The 22,147-nt window shown below is 39.3% G+C and overlaps 3 pseudogenes; 1 reads left to right on the top strand and 2 right to left on the bottom strand.

Moving 5' to 3' along the window:
* Positions 1-7,714: 7,714 nt before the first annotated feature.
* On the bottom strand, positions 7,715-11,802 carry LOC138021468 (uncharacterized; annotated as a pseudogene).
* A 4,784-nt stretch (positions 11,803-16,586) lies between these two features.
* On the top strand, positions 16,587-17,922 carry LOC138020925 (uncharacterized; annotated as a pseudogene).
* Positions 17,923-20,040: 2,118 nt separating this feature from the next.
* On the bottom strand, positions 20,041-21,552 carry LOC138020924 (uncharacterized; annotated as a pseudogene).
* Between the last annotated feature and the right edge of the window lie 595 nt (positions 21,553-22,147).

Genomic DNA, 22,147 nt, shown 5'->3' with positions numbered 1-22,147 from the left:
TATCAGATTGCAATTGCCATGTTTGGAACCCAATAGTAGTTGTAATTTTTTGATTTCAAAGTACTGCACCTCAACTTATTTAAGTTAACAATGACACAATAACAATAGAAATGAAAGTAAAACCCTTGCACACTTTGTATTTAGAAGAAAAATGAAAGTGTCATCGTGTTTTACAATGATATTAAAAGTGATGAAATGGTTTATGAAATGAATCAAATGAACTGCGGATATGAAATCAAGTGAAGCTATGATCTTCGCAGTTACGAAAGCAATTTTTACAATTGCGCAGAGAAGCCTGAAAAATTCAGGATTTCAACGGGGTTTGAACCCGTGACCTCGCGATTCCGGTGCGAAGCTCTAACCAACTGAGCTATGAAGCCACTGACGTTGGGAGCTGGTCATTTGTGGGTTCTAATGGTCTCATGAGGAACGAATCAATGATGAAATGGTATATAAAATGAATCATATGGACTACGAATATGAAATCAAGTGAAGCTATGATCTTCGCAGTTGCGAACGCAATTTTTACAATTGCGTAGAGAAGCCTGAAAAATTCAGGACTTCAACGGAGTTTAAACTCGTGACCTCGCGATTCTCTACTCAATTGTAAAAATTGCGTTCGTAACTGCGAAGATCATAGCTTCACTTGATTTCATATCCGCAGTTCATATGATTCATTTCATATACCATTTCATCATTGATTCATTCCTCATGGCACCATTAGAACCCACAAATGACCAGTTCCCAACGTCAGTGGCTTCATAGCTCAGTTGGTTAGAGTGTCGCACCGGACTCGCGTGGTCACGGGTTCAAACTCCGTTGAAGTCCTGAATTTTTCCGGCTTCTCTGCGCAATTGTAAAAAATTGCGTTCGTAACTGCGAAGATCATAGTTTCACTTAATATTAAAAGTACTGCTGTAATTTTTGAACGGCCGTAATGTTAACACGAACACACAATAATTAAGTTAGATAAAATAAATGCTATGTACAAAATCGCCAAAGCGTTTTCAGTGTGAAACGTTTCATGGGGAATCAAACGCTCTTGCAATCTCGTTCCCAGGGCCTCTCTTCTCTTCCTTCCTTGTCGTTGAGAAAAGAGACCCTGGTTGCGGCTGGTCACGTGGCACTCCTTGACAAACAATTTTCCACTGGGGTAGGGTTTTCGTTATATTTCGATCCCGCAACTCGTATTCGTTTCACAAGGGATTTTTAAAATTATTAATCTTCACCATACAATGTAAGTTTGTTATATGTTATATGTTATATGTTATATGTTATATGTTAATGTTATATTCCCACTGGAGAATCCCAAAAAAAGCGGTCAAGCTAAAAACAGAGCTTTTGCGACCGATAAGACCTTCGATGTCGAGCGGCGATCATAAACGGTCACACAAAAAAAGATTCTGCTAGTAGCTCAAGTTTGCTTCTGCAGAACATACACTATCATAAAACAATACACCACACACTACGCTTGCTTGATAAAATGTCTCTTATTTTACCGACGCTAAAAATATACTTCACGATTTATGTTGTAAACAGTAACCAGCCAGCTGTGTTCAGTAAAAGGAAATAATATAACAACGACAATTTACGCAAAGAGGTTGAAATACAAGAGGCTACGGGTAGCCTACACTTTGTTCGAAGGATTTTTAGCCGACTTCTATTTCAGTGGGTTTTTGTGCGGCTTACACGAAGTGTGAAAGCCACACTATGCCATTGACTGAGTTGTTTGTATACGAGAACCGAGAATCTGTCACGTGGTTTACTGTAAGGGACACTGTAAACAGAAATAAACAAATTCTCTCGATAAGAATCGAATCCACCAAGTTAAAGAATATTAAACTGGAGGAATTGGAGACGAAAGAAACTCTGAGACTCTGGAGCCGGCAACGTTATCTCACAAACAAGAAGAGCATCAGACTTAGAAAGAGTTCGTTATTAGCAATGAAGAAGAGAGATAGAGAGATGCTTTTTAAAGAACTTGCGAATGCAACCTGACGGAATATAATGAAAGGCCTGTTTCTCTTTCTTTTTCAGCTCTGACGTTACAATATATCATCATAGGGTACTTGCGGCCACTTTGTTCATACAAATTGCAGCGTAAAATCTCCCTAAATTCGCTACTTTGTCAAGGTTTATGGTAGAATACGTAACGACGTAACAAGACCTTTTTTAGCCAAACGCAGGCGTTCATTACGCTCCATCGAACAACAGTGATGGTAGCAACCTGGGTATGGAACGGAGCAACATGGAAGTGGAACTATATGGACTGAGGTGAGTGGAGCTGGAACCAAGTCACGAACCTCGTATGGAAGGTTTGGGATTGAATAAATTCTTCCAAGGGTACTGAACATTTTGCTGATATTGTTTTAATAAAACTTAGACGTTTTTGGCCTTCGACTGAGTTGTGGTCACAATCAACACAAATTTCAAGTTTCTGCTGGCTCGTCAATCGATTCTCCCCTCCGTTTCCACCAAAGAAAAAAGAAAGAAGAGGGGGCCTACAAAAGACTGGATGGAGGTTCGTCATGACAAATATTCGCTTTAGTCATTCGTTTAAACGGCTACCTTTACAACAAATGCTATATTGTTAAGACACTCTTATGACATACAAGTGCGTAAATGGCCTTGCCCCTGAGTGCCTGTGTAACAAGTCGTAAACGTTCTGAGGTGCATGACCGTCACACACGGAATAACCAACAGCTTAACATCCATCTCTTCAAATCTGCTGCGGGTCAAATAACTTTCAAATACAGAAATGAAATGATTGGTAATTTGGCCAATTCAAGGAAAGACATTCCTTCATTTTCCAAGCTCAAACATCATCCCATTAAAAGATATTTTTTAAAATGTTATTTACATTTTATCCTCTTTTAATTGTAATTTATTCATGTAATTACCAGTCGAAAAGCCCTATGGGGAACTGTCGCAACAGCAATGTAACTTTCTGTCTGTGCCCCTACAGCGCACCGGTGGCTCAGTTGGTTGAGCACCGGGCTGTCACGCGGGAGGTCGTGAGTTAACCCGGCCGGACCAACACTCAGGGTCTTTAAATAACTGAGGAGAAAGTGCTGCCTTTGTAATTACATCTGCAAATGATTAGACTCTCTACTCTTCTCGGATAAGGACGATAAGCCGGAGGTCCCGTCTCACAACCCTTCAATGTTCATAATCTTGGTGGACGTAAAAGAACCCGCACACTTTGCACTCGCAAAGAGTAGGGCATGTAGTTCCCGGTGTTGTGGTCTGTCGTCTGTGGTATATCATGGGTGGGAGGGTAAAAAGGGCTCGCTCTGTTGTGCGACCCCCACCACAGTTGTGGTGAAAGTTATTATTATTATTATTATTATTATTATTATTATTATTATTATTAATAAAAAAGATAAACGCTAAAAGGTTAGCACAAAGTTTCGACATCGTCGAGACGTCATTGTCAAGTGAAAGAATAAATTATAAGCCGCATATAAGTACAAAAATTGTTGAATAAATTAAATCAAGAAATGGTTCAGTGACGGTTAAGGGACAGTCACGATTGTTCTACTAAACGGATCAATGAAGATCACGTAAATAGTTTTGCTTTAACCGAGTCAGTTTGTATGTTGAGTGATGGAGATTTTTCTTTGATGAACATCTATGAGACATCTATGAGACAGTCAAATTTTGTTTTGCATTTTTTCAGAATTGTGAAGCATTGATCCGGGATTTTGTTTTGTAAACCATGTTCTTCCCATCGATGTTTGCCAATCGCAGAATATTGATGTTCTTTTTTACGCTGGTGAAGGTGGCGCGCAGTGTAACAATTTTTGTACTTATATGCGGCTTATAATTTATTCTTTCACTTGACAATGACATCTCGACGATGTCGAAACGTTGTGCTAACCTTTTAGCGTTTATCTTTTTGATTAATATAGTTTCAAAGTCTAAGTTTATTATTATTATTATTATTATTATTACTATAATTTAAGACTGTGGCTGGCTTGAGGATAGCCGGGGAAGTTGATAAGTAGAGTAAAATTTCGTGAGCCCACTTTCCCATCGCTCCCCGTCTGTTCTCTCCCTCACTCCCCTTCTTTATCACAAGAACGGGAACTGTGAGGAGAGAGATTGACCTGACAAGCTCCTTCACCAAATTAAAATTTAATGAGAATATTTTCATGAAAACTTTAGCATGCTGCATGGACTTTTTAACAGACAGACCGGGTCTCATTCTTCTTATTATACTTTTTACCTTTCTTGTTCCTTTCACCTTTGACGTGATAACCCTTAAACGTTTGGAGTAAAGCAGCTGGAAGAGTAATACTTAACAATTATTCTTTGAAATCAAGGTGAATATTGGTGAAAAAAAGCCGAGACGAAGTCGAGTTTCTTATTCACCGATATTTCCGAGCCTGAAGTGAATAATTGTTTTGGTATAATTACATATGTGATTATTTGAAAACTATGAATTTTTTTGAAAACAATCAGCGTCTTCGTCTGTCACATCGACAAAACGGCTTGCGTATATGTGGTAGTGCAGTATTCCATAATTGTCAACTGAGCTCCGCATGCGTTTTCTTTTCCAGGGGATTGAAGTTGTCTTTGCGTAATGTATAGCGGTAATAGTGCACGATATTGTTTTGGTACCGTATATCATGGTAGTGTCATGGTAGATGTCTTAGGTAATTAGAAGACATGTGGTTACTAGTAAAATACAAACCCTGAAAGATTGAAGAAAACAAAAGGAAATCGAGATACATTGAGTTCGAGGCTAACATGTTGATCATTTTTAGGTTCCCTTACAACTTCTTTTTCAGCACAAGTTTAAGCGTGGTCTCTGAGCTTCTGACAGGTTTCCAAGACAAAAGTTCACTGAAGTTAATTAAGCGTTATCCGGCGGGGTTGGTATCTGGATGGATGACCTCCTAATATACGATTTGGTGTGTCGAAACATAGGAACGAAAATTCTATTTTAACGCTCAAAAGATGCGAACTAAGCAAGGTACAGATTTTGTTAACCTGCTTTATACAAAACAAATATTGACGAAAAAGTAAATAAATATTGATGCACAGTTTTCTGGAAGAGCAGAAGGAAGTTTTCAGGTAGTGTCGATCGAGAATGAAATATGTTGCCATAGCAACAACATTTGCTGCATTACAACATAAATTTTGAACCGCGAAAAATACTATCAGCGAAAAACCTTTTGGGATATTTTTGCTACGTTCAATTTTCTATTGTACTTTTGGCTGCACAAGTAAATCGCAAAATAGAAATTGTCGTCGAATTCAGTGGCCCCGTGATGATCAAGTTATCTTGCGTGTTTACGTCCGAACTGAAAAATTAAGGGTACATCTGTGTCAAAATGATGGCAAGAGACCGGGTTTTTGTTTTTGTTGGATGTTTTTTTTTTCAACACAAGGATCACAATCGCTTAACTCTTGAGGTTGACCATTGTTTCTGCAAAGTCAAAAATTTACTCTCCCAGACGAGGTTATTTATCACCAGGTAATTCCATCGTTTTGGAAGTAGCAGCTGCTTTATTCTTCATTCAAGCACGCTTCCAACAGACCTGCTTATATAAGTGATTTATGCACTCGCTGCGGACCTATTGGCACCACGTTCACTTCTTACACTCTTCCACCCCGGTGACATACACCTTTTTCCAAAATGGCCGCCATTTAAATATTCTTCTGTTTTTAGTCAAATTAGCCCTTGATGCCTTGTTCTTAAGCTTAAAATTTAAAAGAATATTACCCTTGAACGAGGCATCTAGGTCTAATTTGAATAAAAACAAAAGAATATCTTAGTGGCGGCCATTTTGGAGAAAGTTGTCTACTAGTGTGTAGTGCACAGTGCACCACCACAAAATACCGCTTTGGTGATTATCGCGTAATAATCACTTCAAGGGCAACCAATCAACGCAAAGAATTTTCAATAATCATCCTTATGCTGATTGGTTAAAAATCGTGTTTCTAAAACTCGATGGAGACACAGAACTAACACGAGCTGTTGACCTAGTGTTGGCGCGAGCAAAGAGAATTTACATTTTGATAATCAGAGTTAACAAATTATTTTCCTTTTTCTCGTCGCGTTGTTTTCTAAAAGAAATAGAAAACATGTACTCCTTGTTTCTGTCGAGTTATAGAAACACTCGTGACAGTTTGGGAGAACTCGAAAAAGCTGTGGAAACACTCGCAGGCGGCTTGTCTAGTCTCCTGGAAAATGTATTCATTAATTTGTTCCTCCTACACCTTATCATTATCTTAATCGCTATTGTCATCACCATCATGATTGCCATCATCATTTAATATGGTCATCGTCATCCTCATTGTCATCCTCATCATCATCAGATGACACATCGGATGACGAGCTACACCCCCAATTAACAACAGTTAACAACCACCACACGCAGCGGAAGAGTGGCAGGCTCATGGAGAAATGTGTTTGTTTAACAGTATGCTAAATTTAGTAACTATGTTAAACCATATTTTATAATTGGGGGGGGGGGGGGGGGCATTGAAATAATTCGCCAATAGAATAGGGGGGTCCTAAAAATTTTTTTTGCTTTATTGAGGGGGGTCTTGACAAAAAATGGAGTTTTTTGGAATTTTTCACCCAGCCCCCCCCCCCCCCCCCCCCTCCCCTCCGATAAATAATGAACGGTCCCTAAGTTGGAAGATCACATTCTCGTAAACAGACATAACATTCACCATTACTTCTATATGTTAACTTAAGTTTGATAAAAATATCCTAGATCACGCGTCTCTGTTCTGAAGGTAACCAACTGTAGAAGGTTATCCCACTGCATCTATTGTCGAATGTCGGTGGAACACTCCTCGATTTCTTTCTTTGTGACTACGATTTTAAAGATCTGAAATGAACTGTAAAATTACCAACTTTCAACAAGGAAATCATTCTGCTCTGACAACTCCTAAATAGAACGGTTCCATTGACAAGGAAAGACGTTCTCGATAAAATCGTTTGGAATAATATACAGATTTTTCAAAATCAGCAAATTGTCTGTGTATTACAGAAACTGTTCGACGAGAGTAAAAGTCGTTTTCAATCCTTTTACACTTTCTTGCAAAAAATTAAGATTGAGTGAAACTTCTTGCAGTATCACGGTCTCCTCTCAGCAGTACCAAACACGTGGAAAGATTACTTCAAACAAGGACGACTGAACACGTTGCTACAACTAACCTTCCCGTGACTGATGATCTTACATGTAAGATGAGCTACAAACTCTTAATTAACCACCAGATTTCTCAACCTCCAACGGCAGAGAAAAAGCTATTTGAATATGGGTTTGATACTCACGACTGGCAGAGAATAAATACCTTACCCTATTCTCCACGTTTCAATATAAAATTATACACGATATTTTATACACAAATAACTTCCTTTTTAAAATGAAAAACGTTCACAGTCCTTACTATCCATACTGCAACAATGAATTTCAAACTGTTTGCCACCTAGTATTCGTAACATGTACCATCGCTGTTCGCTTTTGAAATAATTTCATTGAATTCGAATTGAATGATATCAGTCCATATCCAAGAATCACTTCAGCCTTTCCGGAGAGAGAAATTCTGTATGGTGTTGTAAGAAGTTTTTCTTCTTGTTTAACTCTAAAACATCTCATTCTCATTGGTAAATATTTTCTCTATTGCAAAGCAGTGAATAATGACAAACCCCTTTTTGAAAGTTTTTTCACTGTAACCCTCGTGGCTGAGAAGATATAAATAAAAAGATCATATAGCATTCATGTCAAACAAACGCATGCAGTGCCTTTCTGGAAAAGTGGCCTGGTTTTGAAAAGTCGTAGTCTTTGTTCGTTTCTCCGCTTCGTGCAAATTACCTTAGCTGGGTCTGTATGTTGCAAGTGTTACCAAAATGGTAAATTCAATTAGTATAGTTGGTAAATCTGTGTAATAATAAAAATAATAATAAATAAATGGCAGCATTCTTTTGTTCAACGTTACTTTGTCTGAAAAATCCATTCGACGTTTCTTCCAAAGCCAGTCATCATGGTCACTTTGCGACAGTTAAGCTTCCACTTAACTGGAAAGACTTGGTTTTGGCATCGAAGGAAGTTCCTTGCGACCAAATCTTTGTGGTGAGCCAATGATTTCCATGTGCGCCGGCGCTGATTCCGCTCACCTGTGGTATCGGGGATGAGCAAGGATGCTCGGAGGAACTGGATGAATTCGAAACTGTAGTCATGGTAATCCATAAACGCCTGGTACCCTGTGGATTCAGAAATGACGCGATTTCTTGTGTCTTCAAAAATCTTTTGGCGAAAGCTATCATGTGGCGGCAAGGCGGAAGCTCGTTCCATGGCTTTCTCTAGCAACCCTGTAAAGCAGAACCCAGTTTTGAAATTCAGTAATGATAACTAAAGACGGGTTATCACGGTTCAGGTGTGGCTTAAATTTGAACAGTAGATTCGTCAGAGCAACATAGTCCGCAACATTAGAGGTAGTCACTGGGTCATATTTCCGGTTTGAAGGAAGAAACGGAGCGATGTCCATACAGTTGCACAACAGGAAGTAGAACTTGACCTTCCGAGTAGCCAATCTCAAGCCACATTTCTTAAGCGCGTGACTTACATACTTTCTATACATCTTTTGGACTGAAGCAGAGTGACCCCATTGATTGACTTCTTTGTAATCCCATCCACTGAGTGGTGTGACACACGTGGGAATCATGTAAGTGAAATTGCCTTTATTTCCAGAAAGTGGGAAGTCAGAGCCCGTTAGGGAAACATTCTCCCGATCGAGCACTTTTCGTGATCCCTTTGGTAACAGAATCCCATTTTCGTACCAGGCAGACATGGATTCTCTATGTTCCTCGGGGATTGCTCTCAGGTACATATCTATTCCTTTTGCATCATCTTCCTGCTTAATACGGCTACTACGAATTGCTGTAATCCAGCCTTCTCTTCGGGAACTGAGCCTCAGCCAAGTTTTCCACACTTCAGCAATTCTCTGGAAGTGGTCAAGGCCCATCTTCATTGCGCTCCCAGTAACGTTTTCAAGACATATTGAAGCTATCAGCTCCTTCAGTGTGAGGGTCATCAGCTGATAATCTTCTTCACTCAGCCTCAAGGAATACCAAATCTGAACCACTGGACTTGCAACTTGCGTTCCTCCTGTGAAAATGGAATGCTGCTAAATTCGATTCAGGCTACTCTTAAACAAAATTGCGACATGATCATTTGCAGAAGGAGCGTTAAGAACGTACATTATATTTCCATGACAACAACTTAGAACTTAGAAGTGAGCCAACAAAGATTTGTTTCTGTCGAGAGAAACTAGAGAAAAACGGGAGGAGGAGGGGGGTGGGGACGGGGAAGTATTAAGTATTTTTCAACTTTCCAAAACTTAGTTTAGAAACTGAAGTCCGTTTCCCTTACTCTGCAACCAAGTGACGTCATATGAAGTCTTCGGATTGCAAAATCATGGCATTGTGGAATTCTTCAAACACATCATGACTTTTCATTTCTTGAAATCTAGCATGTCTCTCCGCCGTTGCGGAGAATCAGTAATATCCTTTTTTTTTCTATTTCATCTAAAAAAAATTTTTGCTTTGATTTTAAGTTTTTGGGTTTTAAGAAGATAGCTTTTTTAACGTGGTCAAGTCCTTTTCATCACAGATGATTCCATTTTAGGAGACTCGAAAGGGTTTCTCACTGGTAACAATGGATAAAGATCACAACACTGTCGATCCTTTGAATAGCTCAACATTTTGATATTTTTCTAATACTGTTATCTGCACTTAAACATTTCGGGTAAAAATATTTTATTTCGATGTAACATGTGATTGTAATAGTAGTACACCTCGATATCTTGGATTTTATCGAAATTATGCGAAAGATGTAGAGCACAACTGTGGAACACTTTGTATGGGTGTCCTGTGGTCTCCTGAAAGAGTGTACTCGTGAAAAGTTCTTAAGGTTCATGAAGAAAATGAGCCAATGTTTAAAATAAACCAGACGTTCAGTCGAGGGTGCTGCATCTTCTTCACTGGTTTCCACAGTAACTGAAGGCGAGCGCGTCATAACGTTCAAATAATAATAATAATAATAATAATAATAACAATATACGTGAGAAAATACTCGATTCTGATTGGCTAAAAGCAGTGCAGTTCAAATGTGGTTACAGATCATGGCATTGTGAAATTCTTCAAACACATCATGACTTTTCATTTCTTGAAATCGAGCATGTCTTTCCGCCGTTGCGGATGAATCAGTAATATACTTCTTTTTCTATTTCAAGTGGCATGTAGTTCCTGGTGTTGTGGTCTGTCTTCTGTGGTGTTCGGGTATCCATAAGTGAGCTTTGCTCTGTGGAGATACCCTGCCTAGAGGCAAAAGTTGATAAATAAAATAAAATTAAATTAAATTCTCTTGTGCAGGATGTAGTGCCTGTTACATCGGTGAAACTAACCGGAATTTATCAACACGCATTTGTGAGCATCCGAGTAGGGTCAGTTTTTCTCATATCTACCGACTTCCTCAGCATTCGGACGCATGCCCCGAACCTTGCTCCAAAAGATGCTTTTCCATTGGATTCGGCATCGAAGAGCTTCAGCTCCTTCTGAAAGAAGCTGCATACATCCGCTAGGAGAATACTTTGTTAAACAAGCAAGTAAAACATGCCAACCTCAATCTTTTGTTCTAATTATAATTATTACTGTCATTTTTATTTTTAAAGTTACTTTTCTATCATTTATTTCAATTATTCATTTTATTTTGTTATTGTTCATTATACATATGGTGTGACGTTATGTCTCGTGCATTTACATGTCAACCGTTGAATTGTAAATTGTGTCATTGCTGTTATAGTTCAAAGCAATGTAACTCTGATCACAACTAATGATGGTCGTTGAGCGATCGAAACATGTATTGTTTTAAATTGAAAGTGGTCATTTATTTCTTAAAATTGTTATATTTTGTTTTCATTTGATCGTTATGACACGCAGCTTCAGTTACTTTTGAAACCGCTGAATAAGAGGGAGCACCCTTGAAACTTCTTACGAGTCATTGCGCTTCGCAGTTTTCTCCCATTTTTTGTTAACATATTGAGTGATCTGATACGCTCTCAGCTGAAAACGCAGCCTTTTGAGCCTCCTCAAAATGACAAACGTGGGAGTCTTTGTCTTACCTGTGAAAAGTAAATACAGAAGGAGAACCGTCCTCGCTAATGTGCAGGCACAGATGTCGTTTAAAACAAATATAAGCTCCTCTTGATAAGATTCTGGAAGCTGGGACAAAGAAAGCATGACGTCCCTGGGGTCTCCAACGCCGCAAACCAGAACGGAACCAAAGGTTTGGAATAGTCACAGCCTTCGTTTAGAGGAAGGTTGATGAGATCAGTGGCGGGAACATTGCCCCAGTAATAAAGATCTCTAACGCCAGGCATCATCCATGTCAATCTTTGTTTGATTTGTTCAGCTAATTTATTGATTTCCCTAGTAACCTGATGACAGAGGGCTTTGTGTGTGGGCCAGGATTTTTCTTGGCATTCTCTATTGCAGTACCACTCTTGGCTACAGCTACCACACGCCTTCAGCCCAACCTTCTCCTTTCCGCATCCAGAACATTTTCTTTTCAGCTTGGCTGTTTGGCAATCCACTTCCTGCCCGAAATTATCGCTACGTTTGCATTGTTTGCTGCAGTAATAAGCTACTTCGCAATCATTGCAATGGATCTTAGCATTCGGTGCCGAACAAATCGTGTCACAACGCCAACACTGGTTTTTCTTTAGCATACTGATGAAACTTCATTTGTTTTTGAACGACGGGTTGAACAACGAAGACCTTTCGAACACCACACAATGAACAAAACCATTGCTGTGTATTTATCGACATTTCCTAGAAATGAAAACGAGTGATTGGTGTTGTTCCTAGAATTTAAGGGGACACGTGTCGGACACGTTGCAAAAGGGACAGTGTCATAAGTTCGCGCATGTGCAGTTGATCGATCAAAACAAGTCGGCCGAACGTCGGCCCGACCACAGGCGCCCCAGAGTCGGAACGGGTAAACAATTAAAAGGATTTGTATGGGAATCTCGAGAACAGACTGAAAGATATTTCCCCGCAAAAGTTCTCAGCAAAAAAGCCGTACTTTATTGTCGTGGTGAATTTCTCGCTTTTGTGTGTTTTTTTGCCTGATTGAATGCGATTTAAGCGACTTCTCAAATTCCCGAGTTGTCACTCGTACCTAAATAAAGGAAAGGCTGGCAACTAATTTCTAGCTTACCTCACATCTCGCCGATAAAATCACACTTCTTCGGCATCAGTCACGCTCAAACTCCGGCGATGGCTACACGGATAAATTTACTTCTCCTTGACCAAGTTTCAAGGTCCAGCGAGTATCCATTGCTGAGAAACAGCGAAAAATATTCAAATTTTCAAAATCCTTTGAGGCTCGTTTGCAACGAAGTTCGACACGGCTGGTCAACGGTTCACTGAGCCTCCATACGGTGAGCGCAAACCTACGCAAGTGTAGCCATAGTTGGGCAGAGCAAAACAAATCCCAGACTCGTCCCCAAATGCGCGCCTGCCTGGGATCGTGTTCGAGTTTCTAAATCGGCGAACGATATTAAAAGTTTCATACTGAAACCTTATCACAGCTCCCATCGCTTTGGTTGCCCCACCGCATGTTATAAATCCGGATTTTCATCGAACTCCTTAAGAAACTTTGCTGTTTGAAGCCTCGCGGGTGTCGTCCGACGACACTCGACACCACGGCTGTTTGTCTTTGTTGTTGTTGGAAAAAGTATAGTTTTGTCAAGTGAATTGCTTTGAGCCAAAGAAATCACCGCACCGTAATTCTATGGTCCATTTGGTTGCACCAAAAAACAGACAACCGAGATTGTAACTCGGATACCTTTCATTCAGAGTAATAATTGTTGGTTTTCATCGATATCGCTTGATGCACCGATGTGAGAAATAACTTCGAACATTTCAACGCAACTGGAAGCGCAAAAACAAAGCACAGATGATTTCAACGATGGCATTTTCCCTGGATTCTCAACAGAAAAGTGTCCAAAAGGTTGAAAAGGTGCAGTGGCCTTTTCATATGAATTTCTTCTGCAGTCATGATAATGTGAGTTGTTGACAGATGAAAAACAGGATTGTGTTACAAACACTAATAAATACGTTGCAAACGAGCCTCGAAGGATTTTGAAAATTTGAATATTTTCCGCTGTTTCTCAGCAATGGATACTCGAATTTGAGCGTGACTGACGCCGGAGAAGTGTGATTTTATCGGCGAGATGTGAGGTAAGCTGGAAATTAGTTGCCCGCCTTTCCTTTATTTAGGTACGAATGACAACTCGGGAATTTGAGAAGTCGCTTAAATCGCATTCAATCAGGCAAAAAAACACACAAAAAAAAGCGAGAAATTCACCACGACAATAAAGTACGACTTTTTTGTTGAGAACTTTTGCGGGTAAATGTCTTTTTCAGTCTGTTATCGAGATTCCCATAGAAATCCTTTACCTTCCGACTCTGGGCTGCCTGTGGCCCGACGTGTTTGAGTGGGAAAAACAAAATGGCGTCCACAAGCGGTGGACACGATGGTAAGTGAGCGAGAGTTCTCCGGTCGGAAGAGAATCTTTTCAGATGCCATACAGAGAAGAAGAGAATTGGAGACGTCTCACAAGAGGATTTATTTGGATGAGACAATTTTTCAGTCGTGGATTGAGGCCAATTCGACGCAGGATACACTGATGGCAGCGACACTGAGTGTGTACTTTCTCTGGAATATCGCAGAAGGTAATGAGAGTCTATTGCCTACTCAATTTTGGTTAATCAGTTTTTTAACACTCTTTTCAATTTCCATATTTTGTATCGCACAGAGTATCACTGAATCAACGCGACTTGCGGCCAAAAGTTCTTTGCAAACAACTGGCTGTACTATAGATGTTGATCATGTCTGTTTGATTATCATATAGATCCATCACTAAGGTGCAGGATTGCAGAATATCAAAATATCAAATCAACTGTGAGATTTTGAGATATTGTGATATTATCATGATATATCAAAATGTCAAGCCCCTCAACACTTGATCACATCCAGGCAAACATTTGAGATTATTATGATACTATCATGATATATCAAAATATCAAGCCCCTCAACACTTGATCACATCCAAGCAAACATAATTTTGAGATTATTATGATATTATCATGATATAGCAAAATATCAAGCCCCTCAACACTTGATCACATCCACTTTAGTATTCCATCACAGGGTGATATTTTGATATTATCATGATATTTTGAGATTTAAGAATCAAAACCATAATCCAGCCAGTGGCGTGCTTCATTAAATAGATCTCTTTACTCTGTTAAAAAGGCATTTAATTTGCAGGAGCAAATTGTTTTACGTTTAAACAGGCAAAATACTTCGAGTAATAAAGCTGTGTCAAAAACTATTATAAAGAACTCAGAAATAGAGTTATCACCATACACTCCGCTCAAGAGAAATACAGGAGCTCCTTTGTAAATGATACCCTTGATTGGCCAGAAATTTATAGCTTGCCCCATCGTGTCACACAAAGACGTGTGAATTTCAATTCAAACTGTTAAACAAATATCTAGCGACAAATGCCTTTTTGTATAAAATTGGTGTTGGGTCTTCTCCAGTGTGTTGTTGCTGTGAAAAGGAGAACGAATCCCTTGAACATATCTTTATCCATTGCAATTATACCGAAGAATTTTGGGCAGAAGGTATTAGGTGGCTTTGCTCCTTAAATGTAAATATAAATAATCTCAACGACAAAAAAATTATGCTTGGAATGCCAAATTGTAAAGACGAGTTATTGGTCAATCATGCATTACTAATTGATAAACAATATTTGTATTTTTGTTGCTGCAGAAAGACATCTCCAATATTTGAAGTTTTTATGTCTAAATTAAAGAAGATTCAAAATCTAGAATTAGTTATTGCAAAGTCAAAAAACATGTTATCGCTTTATACAGCGAAATGGGGCAATTTGGACTTTAACGTACGCACAGAGATACTATTTTACACTATTTCTGTTATTTTGATCTGGAAAACATAGGGGTGAGTCGACGTATGTTGTACTTTTATGTATATGTAGGTGTGTGTGTGTTCATAACTTGTAAAGTCTTGTAAAGAAGCAAGCAGTATGCTAAAAAATACAAAAATACAGAAAAAATAAATAACGATGACAAATTTAAAAAATTGTAATACAGGCATCATCATCAGGGGTTTTATTAGAATCTGGGAACCTGGTACTAGCACCCGTCTACGCTGACTACATTACCCGCCTTTGCTCAAAGGAGGTCACAAGATCAAAGCCAGACCACATGTAGGGGTACCCGGTTACCCTGTCACAAGGTCCCTTCTACTTTAAAACTTAATGAAACCCCTGCATCATTATTATCAAAGTGTGTAGCATCTCCAATACCGATGAGGATATATATAGCCTGTGAATCTTCTTCGGATGATCCGATGTAGTCCTTTTCCTGAATGATAAAATGCCGGGGAGCCCCGCGGCTAACAAATCACTTCATTTAAACTTCCTGGGGCGAGCTCGGCCAGGGTAGCCTCATTGTTGAGCGGCCTCGCTCTCAAATCTACCCGCCTTGGCAGCCATTTTGTTTTGGCGGGTTTTGTCGTGAGCACACAGGATATGAACAACGAAGTGAAAAACAGGGTTTCTGAGTTACTTAATGAAGCTTCGAGGCTTCTTGCAGGTAATGCCAGCACGGCAGGCCCATCTACGAGAGTTTCTGATTCAGTCCCGTCCTCTGCGACACTGCAAGAATCTTTGCGACGAGCTAACATGCTTCGGCAAAGCTCCTCATTTGATCTGTGCAGACGACTCAAGAGACAAGAAAGGTTGCGAACACGGCTGGTGCCACCTATCAACGTCCCAGGCATGATAATGAAAAGTCTAAGAAAGAGAAGAAGTCAATTGAGTTTGTGTTATTGCTTTGCTTTGAGGATGACGAGGTGGACGAACCAAACCATCTGAAGTGGGATTCTGTGATAACATCTGGTGTGTTAATATTAGGTGCTTACCATGCATTTACCCAAATAATCCAGATGGAATGATCGTTGCATAAAGGTAAGCGATTTTCCGAACTTACTGACCAACCAGATGAGAATGGCTCTTACCATCTTACTACACCGCATTCCATCCCGGATATTTTACTCGATCCTGTGAGAAGGGGCCTGGAAACGGAAGGTTCTCGCAAATGGTAAGAGCATTTCGCGAATTCCGTTCCGGACGGAAAAAGAGGACTACCTCTGGAGGTTGTCCACAATTTCCCAAAAGATTTTCCGGAAAATTGCCTTTCCATTTGACCTTAAACCGAAATTTCCGGATTTTTTGGCTAAATGGTAAGCACCCAATGTTGCACGAGGATGATGACGAAAGTACGATCAGAGGCAAGGTGAGGGAGTCATTGACTGGAAGATTCCCGTTACTTGGTACAAATGATTTTGAGTTCGTGAAAGTACGGCACAAAGCCATTTCTACTCTTCATCTGGGCCCTGGAACGGAATACAACTTCGCAGTTGTCAAAAAAATTGCTGGACAGGGATTATTGAAAAGAAGGAGAGGCTGAAATGGAGGTTTCAGAAGGCCAAAGTGTTCGTAGTGGTGACCTTTTTGAGCCAGCACATGTAGAAAGTACAATAGCTATCCCTGCTTGTGATTCAAATACAAGTAAACTCATAGATGAAATCAATGCAAAGGAAATGACTGATCCAGTGGAAATTTTAAAGTTTCTGCAAAAGGAAATTGTGCAGGGCAGAGCTTTAGATGTTGCAGATGAGTCAGAGATCATGAAGCAGAAACAAATTACATATGTGTTGACAGGAATGACATTTTGCAAACCACGTTTACAGAGTTGGCCTCAATTTTAAGTTAACGTTTGAGGTTGATTTCATGGGGGAGAGAGCAAGGGATCTTGGAGGTCCCAGAAAGGAGTGGATCCGCCTCATGAATACTGCTATCAAAGAAAAGTTTTTTGACAACAGGCTTCAAGAGTATCGACCAGATGAATATTATTTTGTTGGAATAATGATTGGTATAGCCCTGTTACAGAATGGCCAGTTGCCTATATACATGCCTATTGAGGTTATTGACAAACTAGTGACATCAACAGATGACAGCTGTATCACTAACATACAGGGAGGATTGGATGTATTTGGGCTTGGAGAGATCACTCGTAGAGTACCAATTCTGCTCCATTTGCTGAGGCCCACCAATCACACACTGGCACCAAAGATGCTACTCAAACTATTGACACCACAGTTTTCCGAGGAGGGATCATCAGCTTATTTGAAAGAAAAGAAAGTTTATGCCTTATTTGTGAAGTATGTAAGAGAGGTTGGAAGTGGTCGAAGAGCACCAATCACTTTGAGTTCTGTTCTCATTTTTACAACTGGGGCTGCTGAAGAACCAGTTCTGGGATTTGCTATCCAGCCTTGCATTAGATTTGTGGGTGAACAACCAAAGCTCTCTGAGGTATTGTTAAATGTCGCAGTTTTGCGGGGTATCCTCCCTGTTGTCATACTTGATATATTTACTGGAAGCTGAAGGATGTTGAATTCTTGTCCTGTATTGTTGCTTTTCTTTTGGTTACCTTGGAACAAAAAGGAAGCACGCAAAATTGAACTCTTTGCAGTGTGCTAATACCACTCTAGTAAACATTTTGCAATAAGCATGCAGTTCTTCCCAAACAGTTTGATCAATGATACTTTTCGTGTGATGTGTTTCTTACAGGTTGCAGGATCATCAGCTGATCCCAATCGCTACAGGTACCTTCCCACTGCACACACATGTACCAATGTTTTATTGTTGCCCATTGGGACCCTCACCTCTGAGCTGCCAGAAACTGAAGACCTTTTCCAGATTTATGATGTGGCTTTTGCAAATACTCATTTTGGAGTGGTTTAGGAGTTATGATAAATGGAAAAAGGAGAAATTTGATCTTAGCTGAGGGAATGTTCTGTCCTATATATTTTTGTTAGAGTACCTTAATATAAAATTCATGCTTAAATCAACATACGAGGGTGTATGATTGTACACTTTGCCAGAGACACTGCAAAATCGAACCATCATTTGAGTAAGGATACTGTACATGTTCCAAGCCTCTTGGTTTGGTTTTGCCTCCAGACAAAGGGTTTTTTTAACATCAATGTGAGGCTTAGGAATTTTTGATATACGTGATAAGGTATTGTAAGTTGTACATGCTTGTAATGGTAACAAATGAAGGTTACAAGTACCACTATTTGCTTATTTCAATTACCATACCAAATTCATGCAAGCTTTTAAAAGCATTCTGCATTGCTATCAGAGGTCTTTATTTCCTTGTGTCAAGATTTACTGAAAATGTGACATTTAAAGCAAGGTTTCTTTGTAAGAGGTTTTGATGAACAATTTTTTGTAGGATGATGGTCTGCAGAAAATGAATTGAAAGCTATGAGTAATATTTTTGCATGTCACTTTTCGTTTCAGCAATCTCTTGTGATAAGTACTTCTCCTGAAGCATGTAACTTTCTTCGGTCAATTTCCAAGTTGCAACAGGCAATACTTGTGAAATGGATTAATAAAACATAAAGAATACCGGTTTTTGATTGGATTTGCATTCTCTTCAAAGAGACTTTCAATGATAGTGCTGCAAATAAGCATGTGTGAAATCTTGCAAAGTTATTTGGGTTGTTTTCTGGAAGAAGTTGTTCTCAACTGAAAAACAAAGATTTTTGAATTGGAATGGAATGGAATGGAATGTGGGAATGGAATTGGAATGTGGATTCCAACAAAGCAGTATTGTTAAAAAGTAGAGGATCATACTGTACTATGCAGCAGTATCCTATGTGTGAGTCAGTTATGAAGAGCATGTAGGGGTATTCTTGCCAAGAGATTCTTAATGACTTGTATCCCAATTTGGACTAAATTTCCTTAGGATTCTGGAGCTTACCCCACGTGCCTGTTGATGTTAAAATGGTAAATGTTCAAAGCACCATATTTCAGATTAGGAGGTAACACATTTATTTTTGGCAAAGCCGCTGAAGTCATAAGCAAAATAATTTAAAATTGTTTGTTTGATGAATAAGCTGTTCATATTCTCATAATTATGCTGTTATACGTGTAGTACTATTGTTATTAGCCCTAACTTCGTTACAATAACCAGTATCACAACAGACCTTATTCATGATAGCCACCATGTTAGACTTCTTATCACCATGCAAACAATGTAAGGTGGAGAGATTTTAACAGATCTTGCTCTCCACACTTCGAGTGTGTCACGTTCATTGCATGTTTACAGCCTTAGAGTAGAAAATGTAGAAGGATTGCATGACTTACTTTCATGTTCTTGCCAAAAACTAAGTCCAAATGTTACATTAAATAGGCATTTCAATTTCAATGTTTTATTGTACTTTTGGCAATAAATATTTTAAAGGAGCCTTTATTCCACAAGTTGGGCCCTGGCAGAGCACATGTCGAAACTGAGTGACAATTTAAAAGCCATAATGGCTACTACAGACAGTATTGTGAATAAGCCCTATGCATTCTTGATGTCATAATACATCTCTGTTATTAAAGTTCATGTTAGTGGGGATTCATGTATGTCAGTATTTTTATTAATTGTTAGCGGCCCAAAATGTCGTTTAAGGACTAAATGGCATTGCAATCACATGCACCGTTGCATTGCTTTTTAAGGGGTGAGTCTGGAGCTGTTCAAAAGACCTTTCAAAAGCTTAAAAGTCAGTAGCTTTCAGGGATGATGTCCCTTGGACCCCTACTAGTACCCGTGTGGGGACTTTAAAGCGGCCCCCACACAAACGATCAAAGAGGACGTGGTAGCCCAAATTGGGTTTCTTACCTCCTTTTCAAAAAATTAAAGGAAACACTATGAGTTAATGACCCCTTGGATTTTCGTAATGATCCCTTGCTCATAATTACACTTATCCGGAATGCTGAAATATGATATTTTTGGTGGTTATGTAACCTACTTAGCCCAAGAGAGTATAACAATGAGTTTAAGCCAGGGTTAACTTTTTTGCCAACATTTCATTTTTTTGTGAATCTTTGGACCACTATTCCAAGAACTGTACAGTAAATATCCATTCCAGCTAGACATGAAGGCCTTTTAACATTAACCCACTGAATAACATAGTCTGATATTTCTCTGCTGTGAGAAATTTGGACAGGTGCAACAACAACAGCCTCATCAGTGTCTAATTGTGGGTGTGGGCTATCTGGATCCTCTCCGTAAAATTGGTCAACAGACAAATGATCAAGACCACTGTTTGAATTCAGTGGATTCCTTTCATCTACGATGCCATTCATCCATAACTGATTTGGAGTCCACCCATGTTCTGTGGACAATCTGTGATTGTTAAACATTGTGACAAATTCATCCAGAGCAGTGTTGATTCTAGGTGTAAATACCAAACGCAATGCAATCAAGTGGATTGGATTTTCAATATCCAGTATTCCTGACTGTTCCATAGCATAGAAGACATAATAGAAAAAGTGGCAGACACATCTATAAACATCCCTCCAAAGTCGCTCTATGCGCTGATTATTTGTAGATGACCCGGCAATGAAACTGCGCCGTCCCTCTCCCCTATGGGCAACCATTTCGTCACAAATCAAAACATTCTCTACACCATAGTCAACGCGGATGCGCGAAGGCCATAGGCCATTGTTCTCTTCGCTTGCGTCCTTGAAAAGATTCAAAACTGTTCCTGCCAAGTTATTAGTGTTTCACCTCAAAAACATGATTTTCCTTGATTTACCATCGCAGCAACCGTGAATGATGAACTTCCATCTTATGAGAGAGTGATGCCCATCAATGTGTCAAAGAGAATTTGGCCATGGTACAAAGTATGTCCTTCTTGACACTACGGTGCCCCATCTGAGGGCAGTATTGTGGGGATCCACTCTATTTAATGAAGCTCTTACTCTGCTTCTCTGTATATGAAGACCAAGCGATTTAAAATAGCCGGACATTAGTGGCTCACCTGTGGTGGAGCCGTGGCGTGAGATATAGTCTTTAATTATATCATCAATTCCCTCATCTGAAATGTTTGAAAATCCTTGCAAATCAGAAAGGCCATACTCTTGAACACGGCGCGTGATAGTCCATCTCGACACTCCAAACATTTGAGATATCTTGCACCAGGAAAAATTTAGCCCACGTAATTCCACTAAAACCTCCTTCGGAATGTAATATCCGGGTCTTCCTGGATGTCCTGTCTGCACAGTCGAAGATGGAACTCTACAGGTTACAGTAGTTTTAGTGCATTCCTGTTGGTAGTAATTATACAGATTAATGAACTCCCTTTCTATCTCTAAAAAAATGTTCTCTAAATCCTTCCATTTCTTCAAATCATCAGCGTTTAATGTCGGAATCTTCCCAATTTCATATAAACATTGCACTGTTTGTCCAAGCAAATCCACGTGCGTCAAGAGTTCACTGAGAAAGTTCTCACTATCGTTTAGGGGATCTTGGTGAGTACTTATTTCCTCTGATCTCTCGAACACACGCTTTAAGACCATTTCCACATCATTGGCCATTGTGTAATCATTCAAATAACGGCGACTGCTGATCGAGGAAAATTCCTGTGAGCCAAACAATCCGCCAAAACAAAATGGCTGCCAAGGCGGGTAGATTTGAGAGCGAGGGCCACTTAACAATGAGGCTACCCTGGCCGAGCTCGCCCCAGGAAGTTTAAATGAATTTTGCGATGGTTAAATGACTTTTGTGATGGTTTAAATGAATTTTAAAGGTTTAAATGAATTCTGAAGGTTTAAATGAATCTTAAAGGTTTAAATGAATTTTAAAGGTTTAAATGAATTCTGAAGGTTTAAATGAATTTTAAAGGTTTAAATGAATTTTAAGGTTTAAATGAATTTAAAAGGTTTAAATTTACAGGTAAAGAAAGTTTAAATCAAATAAGTTTAAAGAGAAAGATTAAACGAAATTTGCCTCAATGTTTAAATTCACAGTTAAGTCGGTTTAAATTAAACCTGTTTCAAGGAGGATTAAATATTGCTACAAATGGGCAGCCATATCATCCATTGGTTTTGGCACCACATGGGTGAACATTGGTGATTTTGGTGAATTTGACAAAATCGGCAATTTCGGCGTTATTTTGCCAATTTCGTCATA

The sequence above is a fragment of the Montipora capricornis genome, chromosome 10 (assembly GCF_036669925.1).
Source record: "Montipora capricornis isolate CH-2021 chromosome 10, ASM3666992v2, whole genome shotgun sequence".
Lineage (NCBI taxonomy): Eukaryota > Metazoa > Cnidaria > Anthozoa > Scleractinia > Acroporidae > Montipora > Montipora capricornis.
This window is presented reverse-complemented; position numbering and strand designations above follow the sequence as displayed.